The sequence below is a fragment of the Rhinopithecus roxellana genome, chromosome 1, assembly GCF_007565055.1.
Source record: "Rhinopithecus roxellana isolate Shanxi Qingling chromosome 1, ASM756505v1, whole genome shotgun sequence".
NCBI lineage: Eukaryota > Metazoa > Chordata > Mammalia > Primates > Cercopithecidae > Rhinopithecus > Rhinopithecus roxellana.
This window is the reverse complement of record NC_044549.1, coordinates 82,808,284-82,826,466: the sequence shown is the minus strand read 5'-3', so window position 1 is coordinate 82,826,466 and position 18,183 is coordinate 82,808,284. Positions and strand designations below refer to the sequence as shown.

Genomic DNA, 18,183 nt, shown 5'->3' with positions numbered 1-18,183 from the left:
TTCATACTAAGAGGAATGAAATACATACAGATGATTAAAATGAAAATTCAGACTCTCATAAGTCTGAATTTAATTACACAATTTTAAAATAAACTGAATTTTATTAGGCATGTCTAACAAATCACTACTTTTATCTAAATAAGTAGTTCATTTTTTTCCCCAACAAATATTCCTGCAATGATGGACATGTCTGATACATGTGCTGACTGGCCACTGGCCTCATATGGCTGTTGAGCACTTGAAATGGGCTAATGGGACTGAGAAAATAAATTTATTTAATTTTACCTTATTTAAATTTAAATAGCCACATATAATTAGTGGCCTCCACATTCAACAGCATAGGCTAAAATGCCAAATACCTATGATTTTTTCAACATCTGACAGAAATGGGAGAATTTTTGAATTTTTTGGTCAGCACGTGCCTTCCCTCTTATGTACCTTATTTATTTATTTTGGGGGGTCCTTATTTGAGCAGTTGGTTTGTTGCTATTGAAAATTTTTCTCAAAGCCAACATGTAGATTTATTCCCTATTTTATTTTATTATGATTTATTTCGATTTTATTGTGAACTAAGGCGAATCAGAAGTTGAGTAGTGTCTCTGTGGTTGTGGATATGAAGAGCTTTGTAGATAGAAGACAGCTGGATTCTTACATGCATCTGCCCTTTATCCTCATTTCCTTGGAGTTAATCGAATCTTTTAGGGTTTTGATGTATTTTCAAAGGGTGTTTTCTAAGTTGTATTAATAAGTGTCATTATACTTGAGGGCTATACACTGGGTCCCTAAGGGTGTCTACTAATATCCCCTAAAACAATGTTAAAAATGATACGCGAGTTGCTGAAGGTGATTTACCTTATGCTCTTGAATAGATTCTTTTGATAGCTTTAGAATGAAATTCAAACGGCTGAGAGGTTCAAGTCTTTCAAGTCAGGACAACTTAGCCTGCGACCTCATCTGCCACCCCTCCTTGCCAATACAGGGCCCTGTTCCAGAATATGCCACACCATCCACCTTCTTCCTGAATCTCTGGCTTTACCAATGTGGTTTCTTCTACTGGCTTCTCCTTTTCTTGGTAAAGGTATTCATTCCAAATCTCAGCCCTTTTGTGAGACCTCCTCACCCTTCTGCAATGAGAGACAACACAATGAAGTGTTTAAAACAATGGGCTCTAAAGTTGGACCTCCTGTGTTAAAATTCCAGCTCCACCACTTACAGATAGTGATTTTAGGCTGCTTTCTTCACCTGCCCATACCTCAGCTTCTTCATCTGCAAGATGGTATGCGTCTTGGGTCTGTCTCTGCTATGGTTTGGCTGTGTCCCTACCCAAATCTCATCTTGAATTGTACCTACCATAATCCCCACGTGTCATGGGAGGGACCCAGTGGGTAGGAGGTAATTGAATCATGGGGGCAGGTTTTTCCCATGCTGTTCTCATGATTAAGTCTCACGAGATCTGATGGTTTTATAAAGGGCAGTTCTTCTGCACATGCCCTCTTGTCTGCCACCATGTGATATGTATCTTTACTCCTCCTTCACCTTCCACCATGATTGTGAGGCCTTCTCAGCCATGTGGAACTGTGAGTCCATTAAACCTCTTTTTCTTTATAAATTATCCCATCTCTGGTATTTCTTCATAGCAGTATGAAAATGGACTAATACAGTCTCATAGGCTTGTTGTGAAGGGAAGTGAGACAAGTACTCAATAGATGTCAGCTGTAATTATTATTCTGTACTCCCTTATTCATACTTTTACTCATACTTTTATAATGGTGATGTTAATACCTTTATTATGTTCTCTGCATTATTGTTGAAAGTACATGTTTCTGTCCTCCACTTCCATTAAGAGCTGTTAGAAACAGAGGATAATATCTATTTCACTATTGTATCCTTAATACCTCACCCAGGGACTATCAAAGAGGAGGTGCTTTATACATATTTTTAATAAATGAATGGAAATATGAGTGCATTAATTTATTCCACTAATGAGCACCCATTAAGTGTTTAGTAAACCTGAGATTGATAAACCCTTTCTCTTCTGTGAAATTTAATGCATAATGGTTTATTAGTCTTCTATTGCTGCCATAACAAATTATGATGAATTTAGTGACTTAAAACAACACATATTTATTATCTGGAGGTCAGAAGCCTGACACAAGTCTCACTGGGCTAAAATCAAGGTGTCAGCAGTGCTGCGGAAAAACCTACTTCCAAACTCATTCAGGTTATTGGCAGAATTCAGTTCTTTGTGGTTGTAGGACTGAAGTCCCTATTTTCTTTCAGGCTGTTAGACAGGGATTCACCCTAAGCTCCCTCAGGCCTCTTTCTGGTGCTCACACGGAGCCTCCTACATTTTAGAACCATCAATGATGCATCTTATGTTTTTCTTTCTTGTGCTTGGAATCTGACGTTCCCTCTGCAGCATAGCTCCTGCATCCTCTTCTGCTTTCTCACTCTGACTGATTCTTCCACCTTCCACTTATGCTTTTACAACCTCGTGTGACTAGGGTAGACATACCCAGATAATTCAAGATAACCTTCCTGTGTTAAAGTCGGTTGACTAGTCACCTTGATACGTCTGCTAAGTGTCTTCATGGCAGCACCTAATTTAGTGTCTAGTTAGATAACCAGGGATGGGAATCTTTTTTTTGTTTGTTTTTTTGAGAAGGAGTTTCACTCTGTTGCCCAAGCTGGAATGCAATGGCGCAGTCTTGGCTCACTGCAACCTCTGCCTCCTGGGTTCAAGCGATTCTCCTGCCTCAGCCTCCCAAGTAGCTGGGATTACAGGCACTCACCACCACTCCTGGCTAAGTTTTGTATTTTTAGTAGAGACGGGGTTTCACCATGTTGGCCAGGCTGGTCTTCAACTCCTGACCTCAAGTGACCCACCTGCCTCAGCCTCCCAAAGTGTTGGAATTACAGGCGTGAGCCACCATACCCAGGCCAGGGATGGGAATCTTGCAGGGACATCTTTAGAAGTCTGCCTATCGCAATGGTCAATTAATGACTGTGTTTAAGCTGTTCAAAAAATCCATCATATTTCGGCTGGGTATAATGGCACATGACTGTAATAACAGCACTTTGGGAGGCCTAGGCAAGGGAATTCCTTGAGGCCAAGAGTTTGAGACCAGCCTGGGCAACAAAGTGAGACCCTATCTCCTTTTAAAAAAAAATACAAAAATTAGCTGGGCATGGTGGTGCAAACCTGTAGTCCTAGCTAGTACGGATGATCACTTGAGCCCAGGAGTTCAAGGCTGCAGTGAGCTATGATCTCACTGTTGCACTCCAGCCTGAACAACAGAACAAGACCCTGTCTCAAAACACACACACACACACACACACACACACACACACACACACATACACAAACTCCATATTTTTATTTACCTTTCATCTCTATGACGGTGGTGATTATATCTGTTTTATTTACCAAGTTATACTCAGCCCAGTCCTTGCTTATCTCATGGTAGATATTCTACAAACATTTGTTAGACACATGGAAATTCCTAGACCCAGATATTTGGGTTTGTTTTTGTTTTAATCATTTTATTGTAGGTTACCAAAGTGATCAAACCAGCTTTTTTTTTTTTTTTTTTTTTTTTTTTTTTTTTTTTTTTTTTTGAGACCGAGTCTTGCTCTGACGCCCAGTGTGGTGGCCCGGTCTCAGCTCACTGCAAGCTCTGCCTCCCGGGTTCATGCCATTCTCCTGCCTCAGCCTCCCGAGCAGCTGGGACTACACAAACCAGCTTTTTAAAAAAAATGATTATATTTATTTTGGTTCTTACTTTGTTTTTCAGTCTCCTATAACTTTGGGTTTATGGCTTGATCCCTTACCTTTTCTCAAATTTTAGTGTCTTTTCACTTTTTTCTCCTAAGAAAACTGGGCTGGACCTCTTTTGGAAGTTTGGGTCCTTTTGCAGTGATTTCAAGGGGAAGAGACTAGACTATCAATACTGATGATGGCAATGATAGCAATGATGGTGATGGTTTGGTCAATGTGCGCTGGTGGTTCTCAATCAGAGGTTATTTTGCAGGTGACATTTGGCAATGTCAGGAGATAGTTTTGCTTGTCATGGCTACTGAAGAGGTTACAACTGGCATCTAGTGGATAGAGGCCAGGGATGCTGCTCAACACCCTACAATGCATAGGACAGCCCTCCATAACAAAGAATTCTGTAGTTCAAAATATCAGTAGTACCCAGGCTGAGAAACCCTGAAGTAGGCTAACTGCTCTAATGAGCTTTGTCAAACCCCAGTAGCTTAACTGAAAAAAAAAAGATATATGATATATATCATATGTGTAAGATATATATCTGGGTTTTTTTTGTTTGTTTGTTTTTTGTTTTTTGAGATGGAGTCTCACTTCTTCACCCAGGCTGGAGTGAGTGCAATGGTACAATCTTGGCTCACTGCAACCTCTGCCTCACAGGTTCAAGCAATTCTCCTACCTCAGCTTCCCAAGTAGCTGGGATTACAGGCATGCGCCACCACATCTGGCTAATTTTTGTAGTTTTAGTAGAGACAGGGTTTCACCATCTTGGCCAGGCTAGTCTGAACTCCTGACCTTAAATGATCCACCCACCTCGGCCTCCCAAAGTGCTGGGATTACAGGCGTGAGCCACCATGCTCGGCAATAAATAAATAAATAAATAAATAAATAAATAAATAAATAAATCTTATTCAGAGTCCTCTGCAAATGTTTCTGAAGGGTGGCTCTCCTAGGAGGTTCTTAGGTAGGATCCAGGTTCTTTCCATCTTGTGGCTCTAAATTCTTTAACAAGTAGCCTTCAGGGTGCCTGAGAAGGGAAAAGGAAAAAGTGGAGTCTGGAAGATTTCTGAAGCCCATCCAGGAAAGGGTGTACATCACTTCTGCCGCATTCCATTCATCAGAACTCAGTCACTTGGACCAACCTAACTCCATTGAAGCTTGGAAATGCGGTCTACCTCTGTGCCTGGGTGGAAATGCGGTCTGTGTGCCTGGGTGGAAATGCGGTCTACCCGTGTGCGTGGGTGGAAATGCGGTCTACCTGTCTGCACGGGTGAATACTAATAATTTCTGCTAGAAAAACTGACAACAGTAGCAAAACAATATTAATACCATTAACATCTAACATTTATTAACCTCTTCCATGCATGCATAGTAATTTACCTGGTATAGCTGAGGCTCAGAAAGGTTGAATACTTTGTCTAAGTTTATGAAGAGGTCTATGGGGAGCCCAGAGATGAATACCGGTCTGCTTCATTCCAAAGAACATGTGCTTAACCACTACTCTATACTCTCATTAGGACCGGAATTCAATACTGCTCTTAGTGGGGCTTTATTTTTATGAAATAGAAACAAAACCCATAAATACCACAAATGCAGAATGTTCTAGACTTCCAGAACCACTAAAACAATTCTTCCTAAAGAGCTGCTGAAATCCTTTTTAGGGAATATCAATACATAGCTTGCTTCCAAGTTTTTGTCTGGATCACAGATGAATAGACAGGGAGAGATGAATGTCCTGGGGGAACACTATCATGGTGCTTTTAAATCATGCTGTTGCACTTAGGCATTGCAGCCTGTGATTATATATATTTCAAATAAGTTTTCTGTAGTCCAGAGGGATTGCTAGCCAAGGTAATGAGCACTGCTAGGAATCTTGACAGCAAACTCTAAATGGTCTCAATGCCACAGACTTTCAAGAAACTGGGCCTTCTTGAAGTGAATGGCTATTTCTGTCCTATTTAAATAATTCATTCTCATCTCTCTCCGATTAGTGGTGAGCTTGGTGTCATATGTGATAGTTATAATAAGGCACTTACCAAAACTTCCTTTTAAGGGTGGAAGGCATTTTGGCTTTGATTGTCATGGAGCAAGGTAGAAGAAAGAAGCCCTCACTTCATAAAAGGCCACACTGGTAGACAAAGCAATATGAATGGGTGTAATATGTGAACAAAGTTCAGAATCTTCCTTTAGAATGAAAGTGCAGCAGTTCCCTGGAATGTTTTAATCGACTTTCAGGGTCTGAAAGTTGACCATAGATGTGATGGTTCTGAATGCTGCTACCTTCATTATGGGCCTCTGCTTTGACCATGTTGTAGCACACAATTTTCAATGAGTTATCTATTTTGTGGCCTTGAAGTGGGAACTTCTAATTTTACTGCTTAAAAATGTGTTTTTCTTTTTAGTAAAATCAAGCCTGTTCTTTTTTCCTGTTTCCTTCTCTGCAGAATACTGCCTTTCTCTATTCATTTGCTTACAAGAGAATCTGCATTATCGTATTGGTTAGATCTTTAAGTACTCATTAAGTGTTCGTTGCATACACACCATGTGTCAAGCACCATGCTAGGCACTGGGCTGGAGTAGTGGCCAAGACAAACAGGAACATACCTGATCATAAGGAAGTCGTGTATTCAGGTGAGCGCTAGTACTTTTTGCCACAAATGACAAAAACAATAGCACCCATAGTAATACTACCTAACAATTGTTAAACTCTTACAGGCTAGTGATCCAGTTGACTTATTTTTCTTTTTAAGAGATGGAATCTTGCTCTTATGCCCAGGCTGGAGCATAGAGGCATGATTATCACTCACTGCGGCCTTGAACTCCTGGGCTCAGTTGATCCTCCTGCCTCAGCCTCCCAAGTAAGTAGGACTACAGGCATACATCATTATACCCACTTATTTTTTTTTTTTTTTTTTCATTTTTTTGTAGAGATGGAGTCTTGCTTTGTTGCCCACAACAGGAGTTGTTGAACTCCTGGCCTGAAGCAATCCTCCCACTTTGGCATCCCACCAGGCCCAGCACCAGCACCAGATGTATTTATATTCTGCCTCAGATGTTGATGGGCAGAACAATAAAGAACTCTTGCTAACATTTATTGTATGCTAACTCTGTGGCAAACACTGGGATGAAAGTTTTCTATGTATTATCTCATTTAATCCTCACAAACCCTTATTGAAAAGCTTTTGTCATTATCCCCATTTTAAAGATGAGGAAACTAAGGTTTATAGGGATTAGAGGGATTATATCACCTCACACAGCTGATAAGTAGTGAAGCTGGGCTGTCAAATGCTGTCTGATACCTTAGCTTGTGCTCTAAACTCAGTTGTACAAAATCATGGAACATGATAGGGAGGACACTGATTTTTCCGTTGATGTCTAAGTAAAATAGTAAAAGGTATATTCCCAGCCGTTAAACCACTCTGAGTAACTTTTTTATATTCTTATTATTTTACCATGAGTCTGTTTTTCATACATGCCCTTGAACTATCAGAAGCCCCCCTCCCAAGATGGCATCTACACAATGGTAAATTATACCTGACCATTAATTGTATGTATATTGAGGCTTATTATACATCAGAAAGAGACAGACATGGTCCTTGCCTTTATGGATCTTAGAATGTAAAGGAGAAGAGAGTCAGTCAATCACAAGCATGATGAGTATTATAAAAAAGGAAGCAGAGTGCTAGGGCAAGTATATCACATTGGGAAGGTAACCTGGTTTTGGAGTGGAGCATGGTTGAGGATAATCTCCACGTGGAGTGAAGTATAATCTCAGAAGCCAAGTATGAGAGTAGGCATTAGACCAGTGAAGAGGAAGTCCAGGATGTTACATGGTTTTGAGGCCTGAGAGAGTACATTAGGGTCCAGGCCCTGAAAGAAGATGGCAGGTGGGAGCGTAGAGAAGGCAGAGTGTGGTGGGAGATAAAGACAGTGAGGCAGGCAGGGGCAGACGATGAAGGCCTTGTGGATTGTGACAGGCTTTGAGGATCTTATCATGGAAGCAGTAGTGAGCCACTGAAGATCTCTGGGCAGTGGGGGAACAGGAAATATTTGAATCTTTAAAAGATCACTTTGAAGACTATACTTTCAGGGGTCATTTCTGTGGTTCATTACTTAAAGGAGTTTCCCCAAGTGTGTAGAGCATGGAAACTACAGGAAGATATGCAGTGTTCTCTCCTGAGCAGGAAGCTGGTTCTTGGTGTTGCTTCACTACAACTGCCCTTTGCCATTGATGATTGTTTTTTTCTTCCTTTGGGGAGATTAAGAGGAAGAGGACACAGTCTGAGTGATCTTCATTTTTTAAAAAATCTCTTTGGCTGCAGTATGCAAAAGGAGTTAAACTGAGGAAGACTGGAAGCCTTGCATTAGGGTTATTGCCATTCTGCTATTCTGAGATTTGGTGAATCCACCCCCTTTTCCCCCCAAATCTGTGCCTTTTGCAATTTTGAAGACGTATGTTAGGGCTCACCCCACCTCTGTCTAGCAAGAAGCACCTTTATCTGCCTCAAATGCATTACCATTTTGGTTGATGGCCTCTGAACATTTTCCATCACAGTCTTCTGCCTCTCCTCCATATTCTTTGCTAAATAACATTTGGGAATGGTCTCCTTGTCCTCTACATCAAATACTTTAACTGAAACACCATCATAATTACAACTTAATTTCTCTCATTCAAACAGAGGTGATGCATCTCTCCCCAAAATAAAAGCCTCCTTAAGCTTACACTCTCACACTCCATAACATGGGTGTTTACAAGGTTCCTTGCTTTTCTTGCTTGTTGTTACTTCTTTTGGATCGGATTCACCCTCATTCTAACTCATTCATCTTGTCAGTCTTAAATTAAGAGTTCCTTAGGGCTGGAGAGAGGGAAACATATATCCTTCTAGGCTGTGGAAAGTACACTACAGAACACTAGAACCCTAAGGGAGTGCCACAGGGATACAACAATGAATGTAGTTTTGTAGTTACTCTTGAACGTACTCTTGGCCCATAACACATGGAAGATGATGTTAAGATAGCATGTGAGTTCTGAATGCTTTCAGCTGCCTGTATCAGAAAATTAAAGTGATAGTGCTGAAATCATAGGGATATTTATTACTATGAGAAAACAGGAGGTAGAGGATCTCATAGTTAGTTTGACAACTCAGTGATGTCATAAAGGACCCAGTGTCTTTCATATTCAAGCTCTTTCCTCTTTTGGCTATTGCCTCATGGTCATAAGATGGCTTCTACAGCTCTAAGCACAAAGCGTTAGTATGACAGCATCTAAAACAGGAAAGAAGAGGCATATGAAGAAAAGGCTTTCTCCTCTTGCAACTATGACTTTTTACCAAAGGTGAAAATCTTTCATGAGCCCCCCAGTGTATTTCCGCTCATTGGTTAGATCTCGGTCACATGCCTACTACTGAATACCAATCAATGGCAAAAGAAAATAGCATTGCCATGATTGGCTTAGACCAGTCATTATTCATTATCCAAGGCTAAGCACACACTTCCCATCAGAATTTGGGTTTTGTTATCAGAGAATAAGGAGAATACATTTTGTCACATTTGGGTTAAGAACAGAAAACCGTAACAGTTCTAAATGGTGGTATAAGAGGAATACTATAGTAGGAAATTTCAGAGATGAGGAAATGAAAGCAAATGAGATGACTGGCACAGAAGTGATCTTGAGTAATTCCCTGAACCTCCCTAGATATGTAGAGGACTTAGCCATGTCTGCTCACCACAGATACTTGTGTTTGGCAGGCATTGGTTGTTCCCTTCCTAAGATCCACTTTCCATCCATTCTTTCCTAACAGAAATCTTATTTTGTTTGGAGCAGCAATGCTCAGCTCATATCCAGCTTCCCACACTCTCTTACAGTTAGGAAAGACTGTATGACCCATTTGTTGCTGGGCAGATGTATGTGGAAGTCACTGAATGGAACTTTCTGGAAAGCTTTTAGAAAGGGACTGACTTGGCTGGTATCCTCTTTCCCGTTTGCCTTTCCCCTCTTCTTGCCTAGGTAGAGTGTGTCAAACTTGGAGATCCAGCAGCCATCTATGACAATGAAAGTGAAACCCTCACTGAAAGACAGCAGAGAAAAAAAAAAAAAAAATAGAAGAAACCTGGGGCATTCATGACACCATGAGATACCAGTTCAGTGTCAGATTATACCTTCAGACATCTTGTTGCATGAAAAACAAAACAAAACACGCACACATGCATATCCAGAAAAGAAAGCTTTCTGTATTTAAATCACTATTGGGCTGTTGGTTAGCTAGACTGCAATTAATGCAGCTCAAAGCAATCCCAAGTGATACACCTTCCAAACCTAGAAACACTGAATAAGACAGTGAAGATGCATGTAAGTATTACTAAGTGCCAAAGGAAATACAAGAAACTTTGTATGAGAAAAGTTAGGGAAGGAGAGGAAGTGAAAAATATAGTTGGTCTGATGTGGCCTTGAAATGTCCTGGTGTTGGAACATTTGAGCTTACTCTAATCAGTGTTACTACATGCTTGTAGTATATGATACCCAGGTGGCCGGATGATTTGGAGGAATCAAAACATGAGAAGTTTACATTCTAGTCCCACTGGTGAATCTGAGTATCTATACTTCCTTCAACCTGGGTATTATTTTTTAGGTATTTGGATATTATGCTTACTTTGTTTGGTGTTTATGGTTTTTCACAGTAAGGTAATCAGGACTCAAATTAAGTTTTATATGAAGACATCTTTGCAGTGTTACTAAGGACACCAAAGGGACTATGTTTAACAAATCTTGGGAAAAATCAGGTGTTTTTCTGTATGTGGAACATTTAAATACATTGCAGTTGAATGTTAATGCAAAATATAAGTCTTTATTGTTGGTGATTACACTGCAAAGAAAGAGTACTTATGTTTCTTTTAGGATTTGCAGGGTTACTAACTAATGGATCATTAGATAAAAGAGGAAATGAAACAGAGATCACAACTGCCATTAAGTCAGCTGGCACTTTATCTTAAAGGCAGAATTGCCCTAAAATATACCACATATCCTCAAATACAAAGGTGAGGTTTGCTTTCCCCTGAATTTATTATCCCTCAGAAGAGATGACCTTGCTTTATATTTGGGTCCTTTCAAGTACTGCTTTACAAAGTCACAATGGGCTGAAGTGGCTTCACCCAAGGTTTGCTTTGGGTGCTCATGAAGGTCTTCTGCTAGGATCCATAAAAGAGGAGCAAGGACATCGAACAGTTAGTCATGATTCCAGGGGCTATGACTTCACAATTCCAAGTGTCGGATGTTGTTCCAAACAGCGATTTTGAAAATCTATTTAAAAAGCAATACAAGAGACAGATACATTGTAGACATCAAAATATATACCTGTTCAAATAAATATTTTTATTTAGAAGAAAAAGCTGCTAATATTATATAAATAGATACTTGTGCCTTTAGAGATAACTTTCAGAAACACCATCATACATGATTCAAGGAGTGTCCTGTCTTGAACCAAGGGAAGAAAACTCAGTTGGAGGGCTAAAAAGGAGGCTCTTATATGGTGGAGATACTCACATCAGAATTTGAAGAAAGCATGTGTTGAGATGCTCACATAAGAATTTGAGTAAAGTGCATGTTTTTAAACATCCAATTAAATTAATGAAATAAAAAGTATAGGTAGATATTTAGCTACATTTTTCATATCCCTACATGTTTATATGTATAAACTGGCCATTCTGCCTTTTGAAACTTGTTTAATATTTTTATTGAAAAAATGGAATATTTCTTTTTTGAAAAAATTTGAATTTTAGGGCATAGGGTCTCACTATGCTGCTCAGGCTTGTCTCAAACTCCTGGCCTCAAGCAGCATTCCTGCTTTGGCCTCCCAAACTACTGAGATTACAGTGGAATATTTCTTTATTTCAAGACTGCCTTATATTTGTCATTACTAACTACTCTTTTCGGTTTAGTCTCATTATATCCTTTCTTGATACATTAAATTTTAATATAATAAACAAAGTTTTAAGTGCCTAAAAGAGTTCTAGAATGACTGATGGAATGACATTGACATACGGCAGCTCATGAAAAAAATATTACATACTTCGTAAAGAGACATGCAGTTAGGTGCCAACCTGATGAAGAAAGTTGTTCATCTTTGGATTTAGGTTTGGGTTTAATACTTGTATTTGGGTTTTGATTTGGGTTTAATGCTTGTATTAGTCAGGGTTCTCCAGAGAAACAGAATCAGTAGGATGTGTGTATCCATATGTATAGAAAGAGATTTATTATAAGAAGTTGGATCGTGTGACTATGGAGGCTGACAAGTCCCCAGATCTGGCATTGGCAAGCTAGAGACCCAGGAGACCCATTGGTGTAGTTTCTGTCCAATGGTCAACAGGCTTGAGTCCCGGGAAGAGCCAGTGTTTCAGTTAGAGTCCAAAGGCAGGACACAACCAGTGTCCCAGCTGATGACTATCAGGTAAGAGGAGTTTCCTCTTTCTTGCATGAGGGTCAGCTTTTTTTGTCTTAATCAGACCTTCCACTGATTGGATGAAGTCCACCTACATTAGGGAGGGCAATCTGCTTTACTACATCTATTGATTTAAATATTAAAAATGTGTGCAAAGCACCCTTACAGCCACACTCAGAATAAAGTTTGACCAAATATCTGGGCACCCCATGGCCCAGTCAAGTTGATACATAAAATTAATCATCACTACACTTACAGAAATGTGTACTTTGCTTTTTTCCTTTTCTTGGGATTTATATCAAGGCTTCTTCCAAAAAATATGTATAAAATATTATAAGTTTAACTATACCATAGAAAGACTCAGTATTGGCTTGTTTGCTTGTTTCATTTTGTTTTTTAAAATTAAACTTCTAAGGTGATTCTTGAGGGAACGTCCCTGAATATAATAATCTGTCTATATTGTTGATAGACTGCTTTAATGAGGTCTATGTGAAATGATACAGTTCTGTAGGACTGGCATCTTTTGTTTATTGAGAAAGACTTTATGACATAAATGAGTGATCTTAAATATAATTGAGTTGCATCTTGTGTACATTGAACTTTTGCCAATTTAATCACACAGAATTGGCCAAAAAAGTGAGAGTAGGAAGTACTGATTTAAATAATATAGGCCATTCTGTTAGACAGTCCCCTCAATGAATACATACCTCTTAGTAAATGTGAGGTGGAAGCTGGGAGTCATTCTCATTTTCCTGAACCTCTTAGTGTGTGCATCTTAGTACTGAGTGTGATTCCAGTGTTGACATATTCTGTTATACATGAAAAAATATATGCCTAGTAAATTCACACCAATGACTTCATCTAATCCTTGATCAAAGAAGGATCTATTCTAATGCTAGAGGAAAGCCTCTACCGGACCTCCTGAGAAGCTGTACCATATTTTATTCTGTGGGGGAATTAAATAGATTTGCAAGAGACTTTCTAAGCTCTGACTTAAAAACTATCTTCAATTTAAGATGCCACTCAGCTATCTTTGGTCTGGGTTTGTGGCTTTCTTCACAGTAAATGTTAACTGCCAGTGTTTTCAAGAGCATTATAATTTTAGGTTTGCTCTTTTAAAAGAGTAGTTCTTCTCCCTCCTCCTGGAGATGATCTGGAATGCAAACGTGAGCTTTCCTTTGTGTATGTGTGTATATGGGAGTGAGTGTAAAAGGTTTCTTTGAAACCATCCCTGTGGGTAAGAAAGGCATCTAGCCACTCTCTTGCAGGTATGTGGGGGCATTCACTTAGCTGTGCGCCTTATACCAAGGTTTACTGAAAAATACCAATAAGGTATACTGAATAAGATCCTATTCAAAATAATGAGTAGGTTATATAAATTCTGCTTAGAGAAAATAAGTTTATAACATAAAGACACCTTGTCTGAAAGTGTGAAAGCCTATACACCAGTATAGCAGCTGGTGTTCTGGGTCAGCTGAGAGGAAGAGCTTTCTAAAGGGATTCATTGGACCTGGTTAGGCATAGGACTTGGCAGGTGTGCATCTACTTTGGACAGGCATCTGGCTCTGGATAAACAAGTGGTGAGCACCAATACCTTTTTGTCTTCATGGTGTTTTAATAAGTGTGTTTGGGAAAGAGGTAGGGATGGGCAACAAGCAAATACAGAAGAAAGTAATGGGACGCAATGAGAGTTATTAACAAAATAAAAGATAAATGTAATGGAGTGAGTTAGTAGGAATAAGGAAGCTGCTTTAGATTGGATGGTCAGGGAAGGCCTCTGAAGAGATAACATTAGAGCTGAGACCTTAGTGATTTAAAGATGCAGAGCATGAGAGAGAGAGAGAGAGAGAGAGAGAGAGAGAGAGAGAGAGAGAGAGAGAGAGAGAGAGAGAAGTGCAGGCATAAAGACCCTGACATGGAAATGGGAACAAAGTACCACTCACTTTATTATTAGTTGCACCCGTGCCCAATACCTTCCAGTGTAGAACACTGATAAAGGTAGGTACTTTAGATTGGATAGTCAGGGAAGGCCTCTCTGAAGAGATAACATTAGAGCTGGCAGAGGTCTTAAATGGGACTTTCTAAATGCCCCCTCAAACAAATAGCATGCTTAAGAATTCTGAATGGGGGCCTGTGAGGCGATGGGGAAGAATGAAAGTATTGGGATAAAAACAAGAATCCCTGACATCGCCTTGGCTCATGGATGCTATTACCTCAAGTTGGAAAGAAGGCAGGAGACAGGGAAGGAAATAGCCTGACCTGAGGGATCAGAGTTTTTTCAACTTAGAAGAGAAGAAGTAGAAGTGGGGGAAGGAACCTTTGTTGTATAGTGACCCTGCCACTTAGTAAATAAGACTGATTATGCTTGAATTTGGCCAACTGCATTAGGAATTGCTCCTTGGAGAGACATGGGATATAGGGAGAGAGAGAGAAAGCATGACAAGCCTATTTTCTACCTATTTTCATACCTATTTTAAGGGTGAAGACTCCAAACACATAGATAAGAAATTTGCCCAACAGGGAAATGACAGAAATGGCATTTAGAAGCAGGTCCGTTTGATACCAAAGTAAATCAGACTGCTCTTTTTAGAGATCATAATCAATCAATTTTTCATTCTCATGCTCTGAAAGAATTTACTTATCTTCCAAAGTAAAAACCTCACGTACTCTGTTGGATTAGACCTAATTATTTTCATGGTTTTACTTAGATATTTGGCTTTATTTTTGAAATCATAATATATATATATATATATATATATATATATATATTTCATTTTTGTATTAATAAAAGTCCTGTAAGGAAACGACAATTGTATTCTTTGTGTTGAGAGGTAGATGTCCCATTGTTCAGTCTGTTCCTATGGAAAGAATTGACAACAATCCTAAATGGTATAATCACACATCTACATTGGTACACGGAAGGGCCAAAAGCCAAATAGTATTCCTTGTCAAATTTCTTTGATTTCATTCTCATTCTCTGTCTCTCCCTCTCTCCCTTCTCTTCCTCTTCTTCCCAGTCTCTTACCAAATATCTACTTCTTGTTCTTCTCTTATATAAAAGGTTAACATGTGAAAATCTAGTTATAATTACATGGTTTTCCCTTTCAGTAGACGGTTTTGCAACTAATAATAAAAATATTCAGTCTCCACGGGCAGCTATAGTAAATATATTTTAAAAGGAATGTATTTTCTGAGAATAGAGGCTCTTAATATTATATCCAAATTCATAACTGATTACCTATTCCTTTGGTTTCAAAGCTATGTTTGTCCCTAGTTTTCAATTTCAAAGTATTTAGTAACTTCTCAAGTATGTAGACATGGAACTGGATGGTATTTGGGAGTAACATCTACTTAAGGTCAGCTTGGTGACCTTTCTTGAAAAAAAAATCCATTATATACAAAATTTTAACTCATAACAATAAAAAATGGCTACCAATTTGAATGCTTACCACTTGCTAGACATTGTATGTATTTTACAAAGATTACCTCATTTCATCTTTATAACAATATAGTGAGGTAAGTATTTATAGTCTCGTTTTTCAGACAAGGAAATCAAAGCTCAGGAAAGTTAAATGACTTACTCTAGGTTGTATTCAAATTAAGTGCCAGAGGCTGCATTTGAACCCATGTCTGTCTGACTCCAAAGCCTGGATCTCCAATTTTCTGAAAACACTGAGTTGAAATCTTCAGGGGTTGAAGGGTGGCCATCTTTGAAGTGTTTGGCATGGGTTGAAAGAATGTGCTGTAACTCTAGTCATCATCTTGCAAACTGATAAAAGTTATAGCTGAGATCTGAGACCTGGAGCCCTGGCATTCCAAAAGTCTAAAAATCTCCTTTTAGTTAAAATTGCAAAAAAATTATCTTAGAAAGTACAGTTTGACAGTAAAGTCCTCAAGAGTTTCTAAATGAAAACCCATGTAAATGTAGAGGAACTGTGCTTAAGGCCCAGGAGGGCATAGAAATGAAAGGTAGAAATAAAAGAGATTCAACTTAAAGGGAAGAAAAGAAAGCTAAACCATCTTATGAAAAATAATTGGAAGCAGATTTCAATAAAGGAAGAGGGATGGAAAATAGACTAATGCCAAAGGGGAACTGAAGACAATGATGTCTGGATTCGATCATTTGGGAGCTACCTAGAGGCCACAGCAATTGGTACTCCATAAATTTGTGATGGTGTGCAGCAATGAGTAGGAAGTGAAAACTAGGGGAAAGAGGAAAAGAAAGTGGCTCAGTTGCATTACACCATAAATCCAGGAGTAAAATATTCTCTCTACATATGTCAAGGATAAAATTGTGCCTCGAGTTCTCTATTTCATTTGGCATATTTTATTCCCATAAAGGAATACCCTGGAGGGAGTTCATGTGGGGACCAAACAAATGAGTGTATCACAGAAATGTCGACTAATAGGAAAATTCATTTGACTTTCCTTCTTCCGGTGGTTCTACCATAGGCAGAAATTTCAAGGTAAAGAAGAAGAAAAAAAGAAAGGGAGGAAGGAAAGGAGAAGGGATGGAAAAGAATTCCAGTTTCTGAATTTTTGTGGCATCCTACTGTAAGTGTCAGTAAAAGGGGCTTGTGGATGTATTTTCCAAGGTAAGAATGAATGGATAACATGAGTTCATGTGCTTTCCTGATAGAGTTGATAGGGATGCTTTTTTTTTTTTTTTTTGGAAAAGAAAGGGGCTTTCCTCATTTGATAGCCCTGTGATTTGAACCTGATGTGCTGTTAAGGCTTTGGAAAGGGTAGTCCCAATCAGGTGTCCAATCTTCTGAAATGTGATCCAAGCATAAGAAGTGCTTCTGTATGCAGTGGATTCACCATATGCCCACTTAGGACCCAGCACCAGGTGTAGATCTTCGCCATGCCTAAAATGTGCAAGCAACAGCTGTTCAGAGGTACCCTAACTGGAAACGTCAGCTTGGAAAGAAAAGGTGCAGCTTGTCATATTCTTCTCTACAGGATTTTAAAGAGCAATGTGTTTGTGGGTCTGATGAAACAAGAGTTAGATTAAAATGTAGCACACTATTGAGTATCTGCTCTGGACTAGACCCTGTGGATGATGCTTTTGCCTATTAAATAAGATTATCGTCTGGGCTCCTTGCTCACGCCTTTAATCCTAGCACTTTGGGAGGCTGAGGTGGGTGGATCACCTGAGGTCAGGAGTTTGAGACCAGTCTGGCCAAAATGGTGAAACCCCATTTCTACTAAAAATACAAAAATTAGCTGGGCCTTCTGTTGCGTACCTGTAATCCTAGCTACTTGGGAGGCTGAGGCAGGAGAATTGCTTGAACCTGGGAGGCAGAGGTTGCAGTGGGCTGAGTCACGCCACTGCACTCCAGGCTGGGTGACAGAGCAAGACTCCATCTCAAAAAAAAAAAAAAAAAAAAAAAAAGAAAGATTATCTTATTTAATCTTAACAATGACAAATACATCCATTAATGCATATGTTAAAGTTATGAAATGTGAATATTAAAACAGTGGAATAAGCCCTGTTGGAGGGTTTACAGCTTTACACTTCATCACCTACCTGATAAAAACTCAGAGGTGGAGATTTGCTAGTTTCTTAAAGAAGAGGTTGTTTGAATACCCAAATATCTGTAGGTCGACTTTTCTTTGCTTCCTTCTTTATTCTAACTCAGCTGTTTTTCTCAAATATTCACTGTCAGTCTTGAATACACAAAGCAATGTAACTTGCACCCCACAGGTAATTAAAGTGATCTTCAATGGTAAGTTTGACTATATGCAACATTTGCCTTAGGCTCCAGCTTTAGAACTCAAATTCTCTCCCTTAGGATATGACTTTGTTATATTTGTGTATAGGTTATTTAGATCCCTGGAAATGTATTGAAGTTTTTGTTTGCTACATACGTAAATGTGTTTCTAACTCCTCTATTCTCTCTTATTCTTTCACACTTGCTCTTGCTTTGTGGTACATCTTTTTTAGAGACAGGTATCATTTACAAATATATAACACATTAG

The 18,183-nt window shown here is 39.1% G+C and overlaps 1 protein-coding gene and 1 non-coding gene across 4 annotated transcripts in view; both read left to right on the top strand.

Moving 5' to 3' along the window:
* The window catches only part of FHIT (fragile histidine triad diadenosine triphosphatase), a 1,520,982-nt gene that overhangs the window by 382,571 nt on the left and 1,120,228 nt on the right, over positions 1 to 18,183 (top strand). The window lies entirely within an intron of this gene.
* On the top strand, positions 7,841 to 8,056 carry LOC115892302. The gene has a single exon (XR_004052195.1). It is a non-coding gene; the product is annotated as a small nucleolar RNA U3 (small nucleolar RNA).